Below are 22,730 nucleotides of genomic sequence, written 5' to 3'. Positions count from 1 at the left end.
TGACTTATTGAGTGCTGGCCCCTTCATGGATCTCTGCCTTGCCGTGGCAAAGGGGCTTGAATAACTCAGAGAAGCTATGAGCTATGCCGTGCAGGGCCACTCAAGATGGACAGGTCATAGTGGAGAGTTTTGACCAAACGTGATCCACCTGGAGCAGGAACCGGCAAGCCACTCCAGTATTTTTCCAAGAAAACTCCATGGACAAAGACAAAAGGCATATAAAACTTATGACGCTGGAAGATGAGCCCCTCAGGTTTGAAGGCGTCCAACATGCTACTGTGGAAGAGCGGAGGACAAGTACAAGTAGATTCAGAGCTGATGAAGCAGCTGGGCCAAAGACGAAAGGAAGCTCAGTTGAGGATATTCCCGGAAGCAAAAAGAAAGTCCAATGCTGTAAAAAAAAAATATTGCATAGGAACCTGGAATGTAAGAACCATGAACCTTGGTAAGTTGGATGTGGTCAAAAATGAGATGGCAAAAATAAATATTGACATCCTGGGCATCAGTGAACTAAAATGGACGGGAATGGGCAAATTCAGTTCGGATGACCATCATATCTACTACTGTGGACAAGAAACCCGTAAAAGAAATGGAGTGGCCCTCATAGTCAACAAAAGAGTGGCGAAAGCTGTATTGGGATGCAATCTCAAAAATGATAGAATGATCTCGATACGAATCCAAGGCAGACCTTTTAAAATCACAGTAATCCAAGTTTATGCACCAACCACTGGTGCTGAAGAAACTGAAATTGACCAATTCTATGAAGACTTACATCACCTTATATGCTAAAGTAGGGAGTCAAGAGATAAAAAGAACAACTGGCAAGTTTGGCCTTGGAGTTCAAAACGAAGCAGGGCAAAGGCTAATAGAGTTCTGCCAAGAGAACAAGCTGATCATCACAAACACTCTTTTCCAACAACACAAGAGACGACTCTACACATGGACATCACCAGATGGGCAGCATCGAAATTAGCTTGATTATATTCTCTGCAGCCAAAGATGGAGAAGCTCTATACAGTCAGTAAAAACAAGACCTGGAGCTGACTGTGGCTCAGATCATCAGCTTCTTATAGCAAAATTCAAACTTAAACTGAAGAAAGTAGGAAAAACCACTGGACCGGTAAGATACAATCTAAATCAAATCCCTTATGAATACACAGTGGAAGTGAGGAACAGGTTTAAGGATTTAGATTTGGTGGACAGAGTGCCTGAAGAACTATGGATGGAGGCTCGCAACATTATACAGGAGGCAGCAACGAAAACCATCCCAATGAAAAGGAAATGCAAGAAAGCAAAGTTGCTGTCCAATGAGGGCTTACAAATAGCATAGGAGAGAAGGCAAGCAAAATGCGAGGGAGATAGTGAAAGATACAGGAAATTGAATGCAGATTTCCAAGAAATAGCAAGGAGAGACAAGAAGGCCTTCTTAAACAAGCAATGCAAAGAAATAGAGGAAAACAACAGAATGGGAAGAACCAGAGATCTGTTCAAGAAAATTGGAGATATGAAAGGAAGATTTCGTACAAAGATTACCATAATAAAGGACAAAAGTGGAAAGGACCTAACAGAAGCAGAAGACATCAAGAAGAGGTGGCAAGAATACACAGAGGAATTATACCAGAAAGATATGGATGTCTCTTACACTCCAGGAAGTGGGGTTGCTGACCTTGAGCCAGACATCCTGGAGAGTGAAGTCAAATGGGCCTTAGAAAGCACTTCTAATAACAAGGCCAGTGGAAGTGATGATATTCCAGCTGAACTATTTAAAATTTTAAACGATGATGCTGTTAAGGTGCTACACTCTATATGCCAGCAAGTTTGGAAAACTCAGCAGAGGCCAGAGGATTGGAGAAGATCAGTCTACATCCCAATCCCAAAGAAGGGCAGTGCCAAAGAATGCTCCAACTACCGCACAATTGCACTCATTTCACACGCTAGCAAGGTTATGCTTAAAATTCTATAAGGAAGGTGTAGTGGTTAAGAGCGGTAGACTCGTAATCTGGGGAACCGGGTTCACGTCTCCGCTCCTCCACATGCAGCTGCTGGGTGACCTTGGGCCAGTCACACTTCTCTGAAGTCTCTCAGCCCCACTCACCTCACAGAGTGTTTGTTGTGGGGGAAGAAGGGAAAGGAGAATGTTAGCCGCTTTGAGACTCCTTCGGGTAGTGATAGAGCGGGATATCAAATCCAAACTCTTCTTCTTCTTCAGTATGTGGACTGAGAACTCCCAAAAGTGCAAGCTGGATTTAGAACAGGCAGAGGAACCAGAGACCAAATTGTAAACAGGCGCTGGATTATGGAGAAAGCTAGAGAGTTCCAGAAAGACATCTACTTTTGCTTCATTGACTATGCAAAAGCCTTTGACTGTGTCGACCACAGCAAACTATGGCAAGTTCTTAAAGTGCCTGATCACCTCATCTGTCTCCTGAGAAATCTCTATGTGGGACAAGAAGCTACAGTTAGAACTGGATATGGAACAACTGATTGGCTCAAAATTGGGAAAGGAGTACAGCAAGGCTGTATATTGTCCCCCTGCTTATTTAACTTATATGCAGAATTCATCATGCGAAAGGCTGGGCTGGATGAATCCCTAGCCGGAATTAAGATTGCCAGAAGAAATATCAACAACCTCATATATGCAGATGACACAACCTTGATGGCAGAAAGGGAGGAGGAATTAAAGAAACTTTTAATGAGGGTGAAAGAGGAGAGCGCAAAATATGGTTTGAAGCTCAACATCAAAAAAACGAAGATTATGGCCACTGGTCCCATCACCTCCTGGCAAATAGAAGGGGAAGAAATGGAGGCAGTAAGAGATTTTACTTTCTTGGGCTCCATGATCACTGCAGATGGCGACAGCAGTCACGAAATTAAAAGAAACCTGCTCCTTGGGAGAAAGGCGATGGCAAACCTAGACAGCATCTTAAAAAGCAGAGACATCACCTTGCCAACAAAGGTCCATATAGTTAAAGCCATGGTTTTCCCAGTAGTGATGTATGGAAGTGAGAGCTAGACCATAAAGAAGGCTGGTCGCCGAAAAATTTATGCTTTTGAATTATGGTGCTAGAGGAGACTCTTGAGAGTCCCATGGACAGCAAGAAGATTAAACGCATCCATTCTTAAGGAAATTAGCCCTGAGTGCTCACTGGAAGGACAGATCGTGAAGCTGAGGCTCCAATACTTTGGCCACCTCATGAGAAGAGAAGACTCCCTGGAAAAGACCCTGATGTTGGGAAAGATTGAGGGCACAAGGAGAAGAGGACGGCAGAGGATGAGATGGTTGGACAGTGTTCTCGAAGCTACAAACATGAGTTTGACCAATCTGCGGGAGGCAGTGGAAGACAGGAGTGCCTGGCGTGCTCTGGTCCATGGGGCCATGAAGAGTCGGACACTACTAAATGACTAAACAACAACAATTGAGTGCTGGAGATTGCTGTTGTGCTGACATCCTTCTTTGAGGTTTCCTATAGGCATTTGGTTGCCCACTGTAAAAAGATGGTGCTTGACTTAGATGAGCACCTGGCCTGATTCATCAGGCTCTACTTCTGTTATTAATCTAAATAGAAATCTATGTTACCATAGTGGGGAAGACAGCTCATTCTCCTGTCCACGTGTTATGCATTGATGGGGCATGATGCCAAGACTCCTGTTGTTTTTTTCTTAATCTTTAAACTGGACTTGGCCCTGGCAGCTTTTCAAACAGAGGAGTGTCCTCTGGAAAGTAAGGCATATGGGCACTCTAGTCCAGTGTTTCCCAACCGGTGTTCCGCGGCACACTAGTGTGCCGCGAGACGCTGCCTGGTGTGCCGTGGGAGGGAGGCGGGCGAGTCGGGCGGCGAGAGGCGGGGCGGCGGGGCGGCGGCGGTGGTGGTGGCGGCCCCCCGGAGCTCTCCCTGCTCCAGCCGGGCTCCGGGCAGCAGCGGCGGAGCAGCTTCACGGGCGGCGAGTGCCGCTCCCCTCAGCCATCCCCGGCTCGGTCCGCGCCGCCCGCCTCCAGCCCGCCGTCGCCCGGCCCCGGGCCGCAGCAGTGCACCGCCGAGACGCTCGGCTTCTACGAGAGCGACCACCGCAGGCAGCAGAAGCGCGGCGGGGCCTCAGGTGAGCCGGGGGGGCCCTGCGGGGGCTGGAAAGACAGGCAGGTGCGCCCGCGAGCATGTACAGAGTGCATCACGGCGGGCTCAGAAAAAAAAGCGGAGTGCCTCTGGGCACGTGCAGGGTGTTTCTTCTTCTCACGCGAACTCGAGTCCATGCCGTTTCTCGGTTGTTTGGGGGCGGCAGGAGTCAAATTTAGATTTTCCCAAGAGGTGGGAGCGAAAAGCGGCTGCTGTGGTTACGGTGCCAGTTTCTCTCCGGCAATGTCTTGGCGGCACCAAGGAAAATAAATGCACCTTGCACTTAGTCGGGGGTGTTTCGTGGTTGTTCATAGGTGGCGAGGTGGGTCTTGCGCAGGGTGCAAGGGCAAGACCTCGCAGGCGGCCTTCCCACCAGATGTCAAAGAGAAAAATAACTACCAAACTTTTAGAAGACATCTGAAGGCAGCCCTGCTTAGGGAAGCTTTTCATGTTTAATAGGTTATTGTATTTTAGTGTTTTGTTGCAAGCCGCCCAGAGTGGCCGGGGAAACCGAGCCAGATGGGTGGGGTACAAATAATAAATTATTATTATTTAGTTTTTTTCCTCCCTAGAAATGAAGGGCTGAGTGCATTCAGGAGCATGGAGAGATTTGGGTGGCGAGTGACTTTTGGCAGACAGCATTTGGAGCAGGGGGGCAGGAGGAAGTGAGTGAGCAAGCAGAAATCAAAGCTGAAAGTTGTCTTCTCTCAGCCAAGTGTTGCTGCTCTTTTAAATCAAAAGGTGGCAAGGAGGTTGTAGAAGTAGAAATAGCATTCCTGCTGCGTGCGTGTTTTGTGCACCAAGAAGTGAATCCGGCAGTTCTACTCTGGAAGACAGTACAAGAGTTCCTCTGAAGTCAAGTACTTAAGAGGGTTTCTCTCTCTCTCTCTCATGACAGCCTTGCCAACTGCTCTCTGATTGGCTCTGCTGTTCTTGCCTTTTCCAAGTTTGAGATTCGGTGCTGTCAAAAGTTTGGAGGAATTTAGTTTTACAAGCACCTAAGCCTTTTTTACGCTAGGGACGCGGGTGGCGATGTGGGTAAAAGCCTCAGCGCCTAGGGCTTGCCGATCGAAAGGTCGGCGGTTCGAATCCCCGCGGCGGGGTGCGCTCCCGTTGCTCGGTCCCAGCGCCTGCCAACCTAGCAGTTCGAAAGCACCCCCAGGTGCAAGTAGATAAATAGGGACCGCTTACTAGCGGGAAGGTAAACGGCATTTCCGTGTGCAGCTCTGGCTCGCCAGAGCAGCGATGTCACGCTGGCCACGTGACCCGGAAGTGTCTCCGGACAGCGCTGGCCCCTGGCCTCTTAAGTGAGATGGGCGCACAACCCCAGAGTCTGTCAAGACTGGCCCGTACGGGCAGGGGTACCTTTACCTTTACCTTTAAGCCTTTTTTACAAGCTAGTTTTACAAGCACCTAACCAAAATCGTGGTTTCAAGCTAAGATTTGCTGATCTACCTTTGGGCAGTTTTTGGTTGGAAACTGCCAAGGAGTTCCCCCTTCTGGCAAACAAAGCTATTTTGACATTGCTCCCATTTCCCACTACATATCTCTGTGAGTTGAGCTTATCAAGCATGATTGCTATAAAAACTAAATACAGAGAGAGACTGAGAGCTGTTGACGAAGAGCTACGTGTGTGTCTTTCTTCGATTCCAGCCAGAATATCAGCTTTGTGTTCAGCCAAACAGGCCCAGGTTGCGCACTGAATAAAGTATTTTATAATTTTTCATATTTCTGTTTACTTACTATTTCATAATAAAGTAATTATAAAATACTATCTTTGTGTTTATTTGATTCCTATTACAGAGAGTTACTTTATATATAGTCAATATAGGCACAGAGTTAATTTTTTAAACATTTTCTAATGGTGGTGTGCCTCAAGATTTTTTTCATGAAACAAGTGTGCCTTTGCCCAAAAAAGGTTGGGAAACACTGCTCTAGTCCCTAGCTGTGTCAAATTGGAAGCAAATGGTGCAAATGTGGTCCTGTTGAGTGATGGGTGAAGAGACTGCCATGCCAAGCATAACATGCGAAGGAGCCGCCCCACATGAAAGTTCTGCCTGGGGAGGTGGGGAACCATGCTATCTCGGTGTTTCTCAAATGAATCTTCCTAGGCTTCATATGCTCAGCTGTCGCCTATCAGGTGTGCCTTAAATGATTACACTATGCCAGCAGGCCTGAATGAGTCCAAAGGCTTAAAATTTGCTTTTTAAAAGACTTCCTATGAAAAATGCTTGCAGTACTGGAGAAAGCTACTATGTCTGGTACAGTGGTACCTTTGTTCTCAAACTTAATCCATTCCAGAAGTCCGTTCCAAAACCAAAGTGTTCCAAAACCAAGGCACACTTTCCCATAGAAAGTAATGCAAAATGGATTAACTGATTCCAGACTTTTAGAAACAACGCCCAAAACAGCAATTTAACAGGAATTTTACTATCTAACAAGACCATTGATCTATAAAATGAAAGCAATAAACAATGTAGTGCAGTCACACAATCAATCAGTAGCTGAACTGAGTTCCACTCAGTCACAAAAACAAAACAAAAAGAGCTGCCAAAAATAATGCAGAATAATTAGCAAAAAACAGACAGACCTCAGCCTAACACTCAGTGTGGCACTCACAACGGAAGTGTGACACTCAAATCAGAAGTGTAACACTCAAGCGTGGCCGCTAGGGGCGCCTTGAAAGATGGCGGATATTAACATCTATCCAGCCCGCACGAGGTAATTAGAGGCTGATTATGGGGAGTAAATCAGTCTCCCTAACATCTTTCCAGGGGGGAGAGATGCAGTTATCACCCGCGGTTGCCATAAATCACCCTCGAGTTCGGAAGAAGGAGGGGGTGAGGCACTAGGTGTAAACCCTCGGCGGATCTCAGAACTCCTCCAAAGCTACTTTCAGGAGCGAAACTAGTTGTGTTACTTAAAAGGAAAAATTTGGTGAAAGATAATGCACATGCTTCAAGAGAGGCAGGAGGTTTTTATCTGCTAACAATTTTACCACCAAAATGAAGAAGACTGAGACGGAAGATTAATCAAAGCACTACAGACAAGCTGGTATGTGGATTGCAGTGCAACGGAACTTAGAGGGGTGGGAATGACTTTTTATCTTTTTTCCCTCTATGTGATTACTAATAACCCTCCCTCTGAGAGGATCTGTCACAGCAACTAATTGGCAAATGGGACTGAATATGAACTGTGTGGGAATGATATAAATTTCCTATCAAGGATTTGGAAAGAAGGGCTCTCTCTGTGACACAGTTAAAATGGAAACTGGATACGAGACCTGTGTTGCAGGAGGTTTTGGTCTTGGGGGAGGGCGAGCCGAAGATTTATTTTTTTCGATGAGATTGCGAACTGGAAGGGGCAGCCCTCCTGGAAAAAGGCTAATTTACAATGCAACAGGTCAGGAAAGCTAAAGAGCGAGCTTTAGATTGTATTTCATCTGAACGACAAGATGGTGAGTGCTTGCTTGAGCGGAAATGCCTGGATTATTGGGATTTACGAGAGAGCAGTATAAAGTCCACACAGAAATACAAATAAGACTGTTTTTTTTCCCAACCCACTTGCGGAGTAATTCAGAGGCGAAGGAAAAGGAAAATGTGTAACGACAAGGATTGAGAAGAGGAGACTGAAAATATCATTCTTAACATGAAGGTAGCAGAAAACTGTTGAGGATTGGACTCCTGCCGATCGAGAAGCATGGGATATCCCCCCCCCCAAAAAGAATTTATAATTTGGCAAATAATTGGATTATATATGTATTGTTACAATTTGGACTAATTGGTTTGATATGTTTAATTTGGTAATATGAAACTTAATAAAAATTATTTAAAAAAAAAAAAGAAGCGTAACACTCAAAACGGAGCATGTTCAGCTTCTGAAAAAAGTTATCACACTTACTTCCAGGTCTGCAATTTTGGGGTTCCAAGTTGTTTGAGTACCATGGCATTTGAGAACCAAGGTACCACTGTAAATGTATGTTTCTGCATCTTCACACAGGAACCCACAAAGTCTTTGTGCCTCCTAGGTGGGTCATAAGGAAAGGGTTAAAATGAGTGTGATCTGATTGGCCAGTGGAAACTGATAGGAGAGAGTTAGAGTGGGTGTTTTTTGGAAGTCAGTTGAGAGTGAGGAGTTAGAGAAGGAAGAGTGAGGATATATCTGTTCGTTGGTCAAGTTGTGTTGTGAGGGAGTGAGAGGAACTGTTAGGTGGAGTCAGATAGATAATTGAGATAATCAGTTTGAACTTGTTACGAACGTATAAGACAGTATAGAAACTAAGATTAAAAAACTGCCAAGAAAAAATCACTGAAACCTTAAACGTGTTCATGCTTATAAAAATAAAGTTGATTATTTGTTAATGTTAACAACTGTCTGGACTCCGTGTGTACCCAAGGGAAACGGGTTGGTGGCAGCAAAGAGGCAATCACAGTGGTGGCACAGGGATCAATAGACTGTCAAACATCCGGGGACCCTGTGTGATCGCCACAAAATGATTGCTGCAAAGGAAGCGAAGTTGCAAGGCAGGCTAGATATTGGGAATCTTGTTTTAAGACACTTAAAAGGAGGGATGGTTTTTTTCATGTTCTCTTTATGTTGCAAGAACAGCATCTCCCAGCTAAAGATGTAATAAACGAGTTACAAAGTATCACTCATAAGGGCCACAGCTCCATCTTGTGGCATCAGACTGCATCAACTTGCTTGAAGTGGTAACTCGTTCCAGAAATGAATCCAAACTAAAGCAGAAGCCAGCAGCACTCTTAAGATTCAAAAGGCAACAGGAACTTCCCTGCTTAGGATCTTCCTAATTATGGATTTTGCACATACTGTATAGTTACAATTAAAGCTGCGAGGGGCTTATCCGCACCACCTCAAAATTCACCTTGCAGGTTGCCCGTTTCACTTTTTGCCTAAATGGTAGGAATGGTACTTAATTTTTGTACTTTCTAGACTGGAGAAATTGAAACACATAACATCTCTGTTCTTTCAGAATTTAGATTTAAAAACTTGATCCACATCCAGCCTGTCACTGCCTCCAAGCACTGGTCTAACACCTCAATGGCTTCTTGGATCATTATGATATTGGGAGCTTTATCTACAGCCCCTTTGCTACTGATCCCCAGCATGGAATCCACCTTTTTCACAGCAGCCACAACATCTTTATCAAGCTCTCTACTCTGACCCCATGATCTCATTCCTGGTACATCACGGCCAGTACAGACCCCATGAGCATATACAGCATGTGAAATTAAGATTTTATCTGCCCCAGTGTGTATCAGTTTACACTTGCTTGGATTGAATTGCATTTGCTATTTTACTGTCATTTTGGAGAGATCCTTTTGAATTCATTTATTCCTACTCTTTCCTTTCTGTTTCTAAATAGTTGCTATTGTTCTCTAGAGCAAATGTGCTTGTGGTAAATGGCTGAGGGGAGTTTGAAGGAAGAGATATAGAAGAGAAGGCGGGTGGGAGTGGGTGTCACTTTTCGGCCCCTGCAGTGGCAATCTTAACTTAAACTGACTGTGGCAGCACTGCAGAAAAATGATGTGCCCCTTTTGTCCTCCTTATAGCTTCCATGCTTCTCTTTGAAGTTATGGTGAGTGGAAACTTCAGCCCTGGTCCACCGAGGACAACATTCTAATACATGGTCAAATCTTGCATTCCAACAACTAGGGACTGACATCAATGGAATTTTTTAAAAAAAAATCATTTCCAAGTAAATGTTGTTTAGTCCCAAGGTGCCAATTTTTAAGTAAGTTTGACACATTGTGTTCCTTTCAAGATGAAGGTTTATTGCTTATATATACCCAGCTAATGTTTCTAAGTAACTACAGTGATTTTTAAGATATTTTACAAATTTTTCTCATTCTTTTTTAAAAATAAGTTTTATTCATTTTCAATAAAAATATTCCAATTAATGACAAATCAAATCATTCCAAATCACAGTAATAATAATACCACCAATTATATACTCCAATTATAAAAAAATTCAAAGGAGGACGCCCCATGTTCCAGGTGGCAAGAGATATTGTCCTCATTAAAGTCTGCATTTTTTGCTATTTTCCATTTTCAGAACTCTGATTTTTAACCCTCCTCCTCTTTTCAGTCCATCAATCATGATTTCTGTGTCTCACTATCTTTTTAAACAGTTATATTATATTATTAATACTCAGGAGGCATTTGTATTCCATATTATTCTCTGTCCAATTATTTTGAAGTGCAGTCCTCTTTCTCTGATCTCTCCTTCATTTGACGAAGTCTCGTTAAGGCTCTGGGCTTCATTCCAAAATTGAAGTTTATGGTGGATATCAACAAATTCTTTCTGATCTTTCTTAATAAGCTGGTGTGCATTTATGTTTCCATTATGATACAATACGATACGATAATCTTTATTGTCATTGTTCCATACACAACAACGAAATTAACTACTATATTGTGGGGTATGTTTCAGGATCTGTATGCTATATGAGAATTATTTCAGTTTCTTCTAAAGGAGCCCCCTCCCCCCAGTTCTCCTGGGCCCTGGGAGAACTGGCAGGGCCCAGAATTCACTGTCATTATGTTCTCAAATCATATATAGAAATAATCCATACAAGCAGATGTGTCTTAGAGCAAAGTATACCCCTTTTGTAGTCCAAACGAATTCCATTCTTTTTGTAACTGTGCAATACAGCCGCCATCTCTTCCCCCACCTCGTCCTCAGCCCGAGAAGCTTTCATATCAGATCTTACTCTGTCAGTTCCAAATAGAGTTCTCCATTGAGGGCTGTGCATCATACATTCAATTGAAATTTCACCTCTTGTATTTCCTTTGAATAATTAATTTCTTTCTGGGTGAGCTTTACCAAATCATGAGGCAACAGATATGATGAATGCAAAAAGACAGTGGTCGCTCACCTCATTAATCCACACATTAAGATGAGAGTCCTTTTAGAGTCTGAAACTTAGCATCCAGTGACTGTATAATTAGGCAGATTTTTTTGTTTATCTCCTTCCATCTGGAACATGCCAGTTTTTGGTCCGAATCTTATTACTTTTTTGAAAACAGGTATTTTTTGCTCATGGAAGTGGCTCCAGAGAGTGCCCGACTCATTCTGTGAAAATTTTCCCATTCTTGATTATTATTTTTGTTATCTTGATGTCTGATCTTCATGGTCATCTTTGCCATTTCAGCACAGTCCATCATTTTGTTAATCCACTCTTCTTTCCTTGGGACCTTCTCTTCCTTCCACATCTGGGCTAACAACATTCTTGCAGCTGTTGTCACATACATAAACAGTCTTTTCAGGTTTCTTGGTATTTCTTCTCCAGTTAAGCCTAGTAATAAGGCGTCTGGTTTTTTATTAAATGTTGTCTTAAAAAATAATAATAATTCATTATATACCATTTCCCAGAAGTCCTTTACTACCTTTCATAATTACCACATACGATAGAAAGTACCCTCCCAATCCTTATATTTCCAGCATAACTTAGATGTATTTTTGTACATTTCTGCCAACTTTACTGGAGTGAAATACCAACGGTCCATCATTTTCATATAGTTTTCCTCCAATACACAAGCCATAAATTTTAAATTCTCTTTCCAGAATCTGTCCCATAAATTAATTGGTATGTTATAACCTACATCCTTTGCCCAGTGTATCATCACTTCTTTTACTTCTTCATCTTTTGTCTCCCATTCCAACAGTAGTTTATACATTTTTGATAGAAATTTATCATTATTTCCCAATAGTTCTTTTTCAAACCTTGAAAATTCCTTCCCAAAACCCACTCCTTTATCACACCTGAATATATCATTGAGTTGGTGATATTGTAACCAATCTGTTAACAAATACCTTATATCATTACAGTCTTTCAATTTTAGTTGGTTTTCCACCTTCTTTAACAATTCCTTGTAAGTCACCCATTCTCCTTTCATACTGACTTTTTTGACCAATATTGCTTCTATATTCTTAGCTGTTAGCCATACCCCTAGATATTTCACCTTCTTTTCTACCACCAGCTCTGAACCTTGTATGAATTAATTTTTCTTTTGTTCTGTCATATTCTTTAACAAGACTTTTGTTTTGGTTTTATTAAGTTAAAACCAGCTACTTGTCCAAATTGAGTAATTTTTTTCTAGCACCCTTGGTATTTTTGCAAGGGATCCTCAACAGTTATTACCAGGTCGTCTGGAAATGCTTTCAATTTATATGATTTGCACCCTACTGTGATTCCTTTTATATTATCATCCATTCTTATATTTCTCGCTAATGTTTCCAAAGTCAAGATAAACAGTAAAGGAGACAGGGGACAACCCTGTCTCGTTCCCTTAGTTATTTTACATTTTTCAGTTATAATATTATTCACTATCAACATTGCTTGTTCTGAATATATTGTGTCTATTCCATTCATAAAGGTCTGTCCAAAGTCCATAATTTCAATTATTATTTTTTCATATACGTCCAGGAGACCCTGTCAAATGTCATTCCTCACCTCCAAATATTCTATTACATCCAATATATTTCTTATAGTCTTTCATCTGTCGGCCTGGTAAAAACCGAGCCTGATCTGAATGTATCAAATCTGTTGACTTGCTAAATGCAAGATGGTTCTTTTAAGATTAGATCCAGAAGCAATACAAATGCAAATGAGTGAGAAGATTACAGGTTTTATTCCAAACAGCAAGCAAAATATACATTCTCAACCAGCACTTCAATCTGCCACCAAGAAACCCTGAAGAAGTGGCAAAGTGACCTCCAGGTAGCTTTCGATGCACAGCACTGTGGCAAAGGAAGGCAAAAATTAAATTCCCCGAGGGATTACTAAACTGCACATAGACATCCTAGCAATAGTTGTTTTTTATGAAAGGGTTTTCATGGATAACAAAGGAACATATAGCATTTCTGTTATGCGTCTTTTCTACAGGTCAGTTACATTTGGTGTCGTAGGCATTGTGTGTTGAAGGGGAGAGAGAGAGGTGGGGGAGAGAAGGGGAAGGTAGGGAATGCTTTTCAGGGTGAATTTTCTTAATAAATATGGGAGTGACATATCCCAACAAAGGATCCTCTGTCATTAGTGCTTCTCTCCCCTTTCTCTATCCAAAGTGAATAATTAGAGATAAGAAAAACTAACTAGAAAATTCCAGCAATACAACTGCTAACTAAGGGAGGATTCCAATCTAGAGAGAAACTTATCAAATTAATATTTACAGCTCAGTGGCGGAGAGCAAAAGAGAGAGAGATTAGACCAGAAACTGCTGAGGGAGCTAAGAAAAGGCAGTACTCTACCCCAGAGCAGATAGATCCCAAGGCTGGGAAACAACTGGAATCGGACCAGTTCCTCAAAGGTAAAGACTTGGATATCACCACAAGTACTTTTTCTACCCTCAATAGTCATGCTGTACTAGAACAAGAATCTGCTACACAGCATGATGAAGCAAGAGCAACAAAGAATCTTAGCCACTCCTAAAACAACGGAGGAACACCCATGGTCACTGACAGAATTAGAAAAGGCTAGGTTACTAAGCAAATCTTTCTTATAACTGAGACTGTGATGAACCTGTATGAGAAATGGAATCTTAAGAAATCTTGTAGTTCTTTTCATCAACACAGATTGACAATGATGAGTTCTGAAGGAATATTTCACTTATAAGTCTGCATTAAATCCATTATCTCTATGTACATGCGCTGTGGGGCATCATAGCCTATGACAAAATCCAGATGTTCCCATTCAGGAATATCCTTGTGGTAAACAAAGTTTGGGATCTGAGGCAGCAAGAGGGCCATGTCCTTTGAGTCTGCAATCCAGTCGTTACCACCACTCCAGACAGCTGTTGGTAGAGTCATCCGTTGTATGTTGTGGAAAGGTGGTGTTGACTAAAAGAGAGAAGATAAAAAAAAGTTTAAAAACAGTCTTCAAAGACTTCCTGATCAAAACACACACACACATAGGTACAACATGCAAAACACAAACATATTTCTTATTTGAGGAGAATACAGGTTGAACTGTTAATGTGCGTGACAACTGGGCATTGTGCACATTCATCAGAAGTTGTGCAAGAAAGTGCACATAATCCATCCATGTCTGGTCAATCTACATCTCAGGGTTGTGGCTTCAAGCCTCATGCTGGGCAAAGGTGTCCTGCATTGTACGGGGTTTGACTCTATAATGTGATGATTCAATGATTTTTTGAGAACCTAAACTTTGTTCTTGTCTTTACTGTTACTAATCAACTGAGCCTAGATATTAACATCTGTTTGTTTGTTTGTTTGTTTGTTTGTTTGTTTGTTTTTAATATCAAGAGGCCAAGACCCTGAGCTGCAGGCCGCTCTGCCTGGCTGTAAATCCAGCACTGATTGTCTGGATTTACTGTTTGTTCCAAAATAATGGGATGGTTTACATGTAGCTTTAAGCTAAACTATGAGCATGAATGTGCACTCTGCCTAAGAGGAGTGCACAGACACTTTGACCCTTCTCTGGTCTCACTACTGCTGTTTTAGCATGAAGGACAAACCCAGGCTCATGCTTTGTCTCACTCCAAACAAACCACAAGATGGAACCAAAGTTTGTTCTCGTATTTACAACTCATGCAGTGTCTTGAGAAAGACAAGCCACATGCCTGGGTTGAGCAACTTGCTAAACCAAACTACAGATTAGCGTGCAGAAGAGCAGCAGCAGGAGAGTCAAGGGAAGTGCAAAGTGGCCAGGCTCTCCTCTCAGGAAGCTCTTCCACACCACCATTCATGGCAAGCTTTGATTTGGCTTACCATCACCTACAAACCAGCTCAGTGTCTTTGACTCATTATTCCCAACTATCATCACTGTGATTCTTCCTACTGCTCCAGTTTTGTTAACACTGAAGAAACATGACTGCAGTTTTAAGACAGACTGTTCTGGCAAATTTCAAGTATGGCTGTTAGAACCAGACATATCTTAGTTAGCTAATCTATAGAGGGATAAATTTGAAAGAAAGAATGGAAGCAATCCTCATGGGTGTGATGTATTGTTGTATAAAAAAAATCTTCATTATAAGACAGGGGAGTGAAGATAGACACCTGGCATACGGCAGATTTGTGAACAAATTTATTTTGAGATACATTTTTTGGCTATAGAAATTAGATATTATCAAGGGAATCTGGAGACCATTTGCTATAGTAAATGTGCATCTAATTTAAGAGATATTTTGGCATATCCTAATGTAAAGGGACGCGGGTGGTGCTGTGGGTTAAACCACAGATCCTAGGACTTGCCGATCAGACGGTCGGCGGTTCGAATCCCCGCAACAGAGTGAGGACCCATTGCTCCTGCCAACCTAGCAGTTCGAAAGCACGTCAAAGTGCAAGTACATAAATAGGGACCGCTCTGGCGGGGAGGTAAACAGCGTTTCCGTGTGCTGCTCTGGTTCGCCAGGAGTGGCTTAGTCATGCTGGCCACATGACCCGGAAGCTGTGCGCCAGCTCCCTTGGCCAATAAAGCGAGATGAGCGCTGCAACCCCAGAGTCGGTCACGACTGGACCTAATGGTCAGGGGTCTCTTTACCTTAAAGTAAATCCAAAACCTCTTTAACCTCCTAGATATTATCAAGCTGGGCCAAATAATTCTCATGTGGGAGTTGTAATGGAGGTAAAATGAATTCCTTGTGCAATCCTGATTTAAATCAAATTTACCACCTTAATGAAGCATATAACTACAATACTCAAGGGAGTGATTAATGATAATGCATTTATACATTGGCATTGCCACAAGAAAGGTTAAGACCTGGACATGGGAATGCAAAAGTTGCATAAGGACAAAAAAACCCTCAATGTGTTATTGCTTAAACACTGTATAGAGGAGCAACGTGATATTTAATCTAAAATATTGGTGCTTTGAGAACATACATGGTTCAGAGAAACCATTGTAGACACAATTTAAAAGGAAGGAAATCAGAGCGATCTATAGATTAAGGACAGTAGCATCCGGTAGACTTAAGGAGAACCTAAAATGGGTGTCTGCTATGCAACAAGTTAAAGATGTACTTTTAATGGAAATTGTGCCACATTTATTGCCATATCAGTTATTATTGTAGTCACTATATTTACATAATGCATGGAATTTCTATGAAATTGAGGTAGAAACCTGATTATCAATGCAGTTGCTATAGTTGGTAAAGTTATAGCAGATCCTCTTACATGAGTTGAACCTGTATCAACTGAAGTTAACTGGCTTTTGACTTCACATAAGCAAAGGTGATATTTGGATCTGATTTGGTGAGCATACTGTGACAAAAGTCAGGTGCCCATCTCTCCCACGGCCGAGTGGTGGCAAGAGCCCATGGGGTCCCAGGCACCCATACAGGGTTTGTGTCCCTTTGGGGAATGGAAGATTTTAAATGTTCAGAAAAAGTCAGAAGCCCAAGGCAATATAAGTTCGTCAACTAAGTTCAACATTTGTCAGTGACAACAACTAACTCATAGGAACACAAGAACCAAACTGACTGGACAACACAATAATAAACCCGTGCATGAACACTGACAGTTGACAGTTGAAAGTGCATGTGCTTACTTGTCATTAGAACGTTCGTCTACCAACGCTTGGTTAGAACGTGCCTTGTAACATAAAATGTGATAAACCCAATACATAACACTCATCCCCCCAACTTCCTAACAAAAGGAACAAGCATAGTGATCAAGGTGTGCCAGCCTTTTCCGCTCCCACTTGGGCCATCGCAGTTCCTGTGCCCGAGTGGGTGACCTAGGAGGTTCCTCCGGTACCCACGGTCTGAGTGGGGAGCTCAGCGAGGCCGGCTCTGAAGTGGTCCCTGCTGATGGAGCCACTGAGGATTCCAGCCTGAAGTCGCCCTGCTGGGGTAACTCAGTCACCGGTAACCCATCTGGTTGCCCGCTGGCCTGGGCATAGAATCTCCCTAAGTACCCATTTCTCTGTCCTCTGGTTCAACTTGAAGTTCCGTGTTCAGAGGTGCACTGGCTCTGATCTGATTGAGGTTCTCTTCCAAACCAGTCCCCCCTGTTCTGTCCCCCAGTTCCAAACCAGTTCCCCCTGTTCTGTCCCCCTGGTCTCTGTTCTTCTACCTGCTTCTTCATCCCAGCAACCCTTGCTCAAAAACACCCTGTTCCAGTCCCCTCAAATACACACACTATCACCTTGGCAACATCTCATTCCCCAGGCTAAAAGCTTGCTCTCCCCAATGGCCCATCAACACTTTTTGTCATGTTAACAGGTTTGGTCTTCACTAAGCCTGCCAGTCAGGAATTTTCTGTCTGGCACAGCTCTGCAACTTGTACTTTAATACTTTTTAAATGAAAGGTTCTCTGCATAAAGGATGCTATATAACAAAATAGTTGACTGATAAAGCTCAGAAAACTTAAAAACACTTGTAGATGGATTCTTTTAATACATGCTCAGTCTATGGATTTACGTTAAGCTATGCACTATCTACCCTCATATAAACACCTTCAGAGAGAAATACTGAATTTGTGAGAAATTCTTACCTGGTTGTGGTGAGCCATGTTTGCTTCCTTGCTTCCCCAGTCAAAGCTTTTGAACTTCCCAGCCTTCACAATCTGAAAAAGAGGTGTGCCATACTTTGAAAAACCAAATGGGCAAAGCAGATGATATAGAATTGTGTGATATGAATAGACCGTGGTACCACCATAAACAAGGATGCTGAACGTGTCAAAAACCATGCTATGATTAGGGCTATGCAATAATGTCTAACTTAATCTTTAGTGAGAAGAACAAACGTTAATGTAAACATACAAAAAAGCTACACAAAGCTATTTGAAAGCAGTAGAACTGTTTTTTAGTACTGCTTAACCTTCTACATCTCCTCAGTTTATCTGATATCTTGAGAATGTTTGACATGTGTCCTACTAGATATGAGTTGTCTGTTTTACACCTACCTGGAAGCAACTCTCATCTAACTTTAGTATACACACATAGGTTTGGGCAGAAAATTTCTCTTCTGATCTAATATGAATTATCCTCTCTGCCTCTGGGCATCTGGATTAAGTTGGGTGGTTGGATAAGTAGCCCAGGTATCCCATTGCTCAGAAATCAGAATATTGTGCAGGGATCAGGAATTTCCACTCCACAGTCCAACTTAGTCTGCTAGGGGATCCAGTCTCACCCAAACACTTTCCCACAAAGACACCCAGTTGCCCATCAGCTGAGCTCACTCATTTAAATTCTGCTCTGCTTGACAGTATTCCATGCAAACCCCTTCCTGATTAAGGAAGAAGTTTGAATTTGAAGTGTTACTAAAGTGAATGAGGAAGAGGTTTGCATTGGAATCCAGAAAGAGCACCTTGCAAAGAGCTTTGACATCCTTGATCATTCTAATAGGTTCCTGGAAGGAAGAACGGCAAAAGAGGCTTGAGCCCAGGGGTCAGCTTCTTTTCTTTTGGCTTTAGATTCAGAGCTGATGAAGCGGCTGGGCCAAAGCCGAAAGGACGCTCAGTTGAGGATATGCCCGGAAGCGAAAAGAAAGTCCAATGCTGTAAAGAAAAATGTTGCATAGGAACCTGGAATGTAAGAACCATGAACCTGGGTAAGTTGGATGTGGTCAAAAGTGAGATGGCAAGAATAAATATTGACTTTCCTGGGCATCAGTGAACTAAAATGGACGGGAATGGGCGAATTCAGTTCGGATGACCATCATATCTACTACTGTGGGCAAGAAACCCATAAAAGAAATGGAGTGACCCTCATAGTCAACAAAAGAGTGGCGAAAGCTGTACTGGGATGCAATCACAAAAATGATAGAATGATCTCGATACGAATCCAAGGCAGACCCTTTAACATCACAGTAATCCAAGTTTATGCACCAACTACTGGTGCTGAAGAAACTGAAATTGACCAGTTCTATGAAGACTTACAGAACTTCTAGAAATGACACCAAAGAAGGATGTTCTTCTCATTATAGGGGATTGGAATGCTAAAGTAGGGAATCAAGAGATAAAAGGAACAACTGGCAAGTTTGGCCTTGGAGTTCAAAACAAAGCAGGGCACAGGCTTATTGAATTCTGTCAAGAGAACAAGCTGGTCATCACAAACACTCTTTTGCAACAACACAAAAGACGACTCTACACATGGACATCACCAGATAGGCAGCATCGAAATGAGATTGATTATATTCTCTGCAGCCAAAGATGGAGAAGCTCTATACAGTCAGCAAAAACAAGACCTGGAACTAACTGTGGCTCAGATCATCAGCTTCTTATAGCAAAATTCAAACTTAAACTGAAGAAAATAGGAAAACCATTGGGCCGGTAAGATACAATCTAAATCAAATCCCTTATGAATACACAGTGGAAGTGAGGAACAGGTTTAAGGATTTAGATTTAGTGGACAGAGTGCCTGAAGAACTATGGATGGAGGCTTGCAAGATTAAACAGGAGGCAGCAACGAAAACCATCCCAATGAAAAGGAAATGCAAGAAAGCAAAGTGGCTGTCCAACGAATAATGGGGTAGAGAAGGCAAGCACAATGCGAGGGAGATAGTGAAAGATACAGGAAATTGAATGCAGATTTCCAAAAAACAGCAAGGAGAGACAAGAAGGCCTTAAATGAGCAATGCAAAGAAATAGAGGAAAACAATAGAATGGGAAGAACCAGAGATCTGTTCAAGAAAATTGGAGATATGAAAGGAACATTTCCTACAAACATTACCATAATAAAGGACAAAAGTGGTAAGGACCTAAGTGTGGTTCCTGACCTTGAGCCAGACATCCTGGAGAGTGAAGTCAACTGGGCCTTGGAAAGCACTGCAAATAACAAGGCCAGATGGAGTGATGGTATTTCAGCTGAACTATTTAAAATTTTAAAAGATGATGCTGTTAAGGTGCTACACTCAATATGCCAGCAAGTTTGGAAAACTCAGCAGTGGCCAGGGGATTGGAGAAGATCAGTCTACATCCCGATCCCAAAGAAGGGCAGTGCCAAAGAATGCTCCAACTACCGCACAATTGCACTCATTTCACACGCTAGCAAGTTTATGCTTAAAATTCTACAAGGAAGGCTCAAGCAGTATGTGGATCGAGAACTACCAGAAATGCAAGCTGGATTTAGAAGAGGCAGAGGAACCAGAGACCAAATTGCAAACAGACGCTGGATTATGGAGAAAGCTAGAGAGTTCCAGAAAGACATCTACTTCTGCTTCATTGACTATGCAAAAGCCTTTGACTGTGTCGACCACAGCAAACTATGGCAAGTTCTTAAAGAAATGGGAGTCCCTGATCACCTCATCTGTCTCCTGAGAAATCTCTATGTGGGACAAGAAGCTACAGTTAGAACTGGATATGGAACAACTGATTGGTTCAAAATTGGGAAAGGAGTACAGCAAGGCTGTATATTGTCCCCCTGCTTATTTAACTCATATGCAGAATTCATCATGCGAAAGGCTGGGCTGGATGAATCCCTAGCCGGAATTAAGATTGCCGGAAGAAATATCAACAACCTCAGATAAGTAGATGACACAACCTTGATGGCAGAAAGCGAGGAGGAATTAAAGAACCTTTTAATGAGGGTGAAAGAGGAGAGCGCAAAATATGGTTTGAAGCTCAACATCAAAAAAACGAAGATCATGGCCACTGGTCCCATCACCTCCTGGCAAATAGAAGGGGAAGAAATGGAGGTAGTGAGAGATTTTACTTTCTTGGGCTCCATGATCACTGCAGATGGTGACAGCATCCACAAAATTAAAAGACGCCTGTTTCTTGGGAGAAAAGCAATGACAAACCTAGACAGCATCTTAAAAAGTAGAGACATCGCCTGGCCAACAAAGGTCCATATAGTTAAAGCTATGGTTTTCCCAGTAGTGATGTATGGAAGTGAAAGCTGGACCATAAAGAAGGCTGATCGCCGAAGAATTGATGCTTTCAAATTATCGTGCTAGAGGAGACTCTTGAGAGTCCCATAGACTGCAAGAAGATCAAACCTCTCCATTCTTAAGGAAATCAGCCCTGAGTGCTCACTGGAAGGACAGATTGTGAAGCTGAGGCTCCAATACTTTGGCCACCTCATGAGAAGAGAAGACACCCCCCCCCAATAGAAATTGATGAGATAAAAGAGGCTATAAAAGAACTGAAGAGAGGAAAGGCCCCAGGACCAGATGGATTTACATCAGGTTATTATAAAGAAATGAGATGTGCTGACGATACCATTGAAAGAAGTTATGAATAATATTTTTTAAAAAAGAGATATCCCAGATACGTGGAAAGAAGCATTTATCACTTTGATTCCAAAACAAGACTCGGATTTAACACAAGTCAAAAACTATAGGCCTATTTCATTATTGAACACGGACTACAAAATATTTGCAGGGATTTTAGCGAAGAGAATGAAAAAGATACTGATAGAAATCATCCATAAAGATCAAGCAGGTTTCCTGCCAGGCAGACAAATGAAAGATAATATAAGGAACATAATTAATATTTTAGAATATCTGACTGCCAGGAATGAGAAACAAGCGATATTAATGTTTGTGGATGCAGAAAAGGCATTTGATAACATAGGATGGGATTTTATGCTGAAAAATTTAGAGTATATGGATGTGCAGAAAGAATTTTTCAATGGAATCAAGGCAATATATACAGAACAGAGAGCTAAACTGCTAGTCAATAATGTAGTTACAGAAGATATAAAAATATCGAAAGGAGCAAGACAGGGTTGTCTGCTCTCGCCATTGTTATTTATAACGGTTCTGGAGGTCTTCTTAAGTGCGATTAGACAAAATAAATTAATTAAAGGGGTAACAGTTGGTCAGAATGAATATAAAGTAAAAGCCTTTGCCGATGATCTGGTAATAACAATTAAAGAACCATTGGAAAGTGTAAAAGAAGTATTGGAGGAAATAGAAAAATCTGGAAAAATGGCAGGATTTAGATTGAATAAGAAAAAGACCAAAATAATTGCTAAAAATATGGAACAAAGTAGGATAGAAATAATGCAACAACAGCCAGAGATAGAGGTGGTGAAAAAAGTAAAATACTTGGGGATTTGGTGATCACCTAAAAACATTGACCTGTTCCAGAATAACTATATTCCGGTATGGAAGGAAATAAGGAAAGATCTGGAGGTGTGGGGAAGAATGAAACTGTCTTTTTGGGGTAGAATTTCTACGATAAAGATGAGTGTGCTTCCAAAGGTGTTATTTTTATTTCATACTATCCCCATTATAAAGGGGGGTAGGGACTTTAAGAGTGGCAAAGAGTGATTTCAAGGTACATTTGGCAAAGAAGCCAAGAATAAAATATAAGTTATTAACTGATGTGAAAGAAAGAGGAGGCTTCGCCCTGCCAGATATGAAATTACACTATGAAGCAGCATGCCTTTGTTGATTAAAAGAATGGATAAAATTAGAAAACAAGGAGTTATTAGATCTCGAAGGCTTTGATAACAGATTTGGATGGCACGCATACCTATGGTGTGATAAGAAGAAAATTCATAAAGGTTTTGGGAACCACATCTTTAGGAATTCATTAATAGAAGTATGGGACAGGTACAAAAATCTATTGGAACCAAAAGTTCCAACTGGCTATCCCTGCTAGAAGTTATGAGCATAAAGAAAATTAATATGAGAGGTAACTGGATCACATATGGTGAAATGGTAATTAAAGAGGAGGGAAAATGGAAGTTA

General features: G+C 41.9%; 1 protein-coding gene and 1 long non-coding RNA gene across 2 annotated transcripts in view; both read right to left on the bottom strand.

Annotated features, from left to right (window-relative positions):
* LOC309370640 (putative lysosomal acid lipase/cholesteryl ester hydrolase) overlaps positions 1-22,730 on the bottom strand; it is a 119,270-nt gene that overhangs the window by 61,643 nt on the left and 34,897 nt on the right. The gene's annotated exons all lie outside the window — the stretch shown is intronic.
* On the bottom strand, positions 12,742-18,242 carry LOC309370877. The gene is made up of 2 exons (XR_014168714.1): positions 17,584-18,242; positions 12,742-13,968 (listed from the first exon to the last, which is right to left on the bottom strand). It is a non-coding gene; the product is annotated as an uncharacterized lncRNA (long non-coding RNA).

The sequence above is a fragment of the Podarcis melisellensis genome (genome assembly GCF_964234715.1).
Source record: "Podarcis melisellensis genome assembly, chromosome: 5".
NCBI classification, from domain to species: domain Eukaryota; kingdom Metazoa; phylum Chordata; class Lepidosauria; order Squamata; family Lacertidae; genus Podarcis; species Podarcis melisellensis.
The sequence above is the reverse complement of the archived record's forward strand: the minus strand, read 5'-3'. Positions and strand labels throughout refer to the sequence as shown.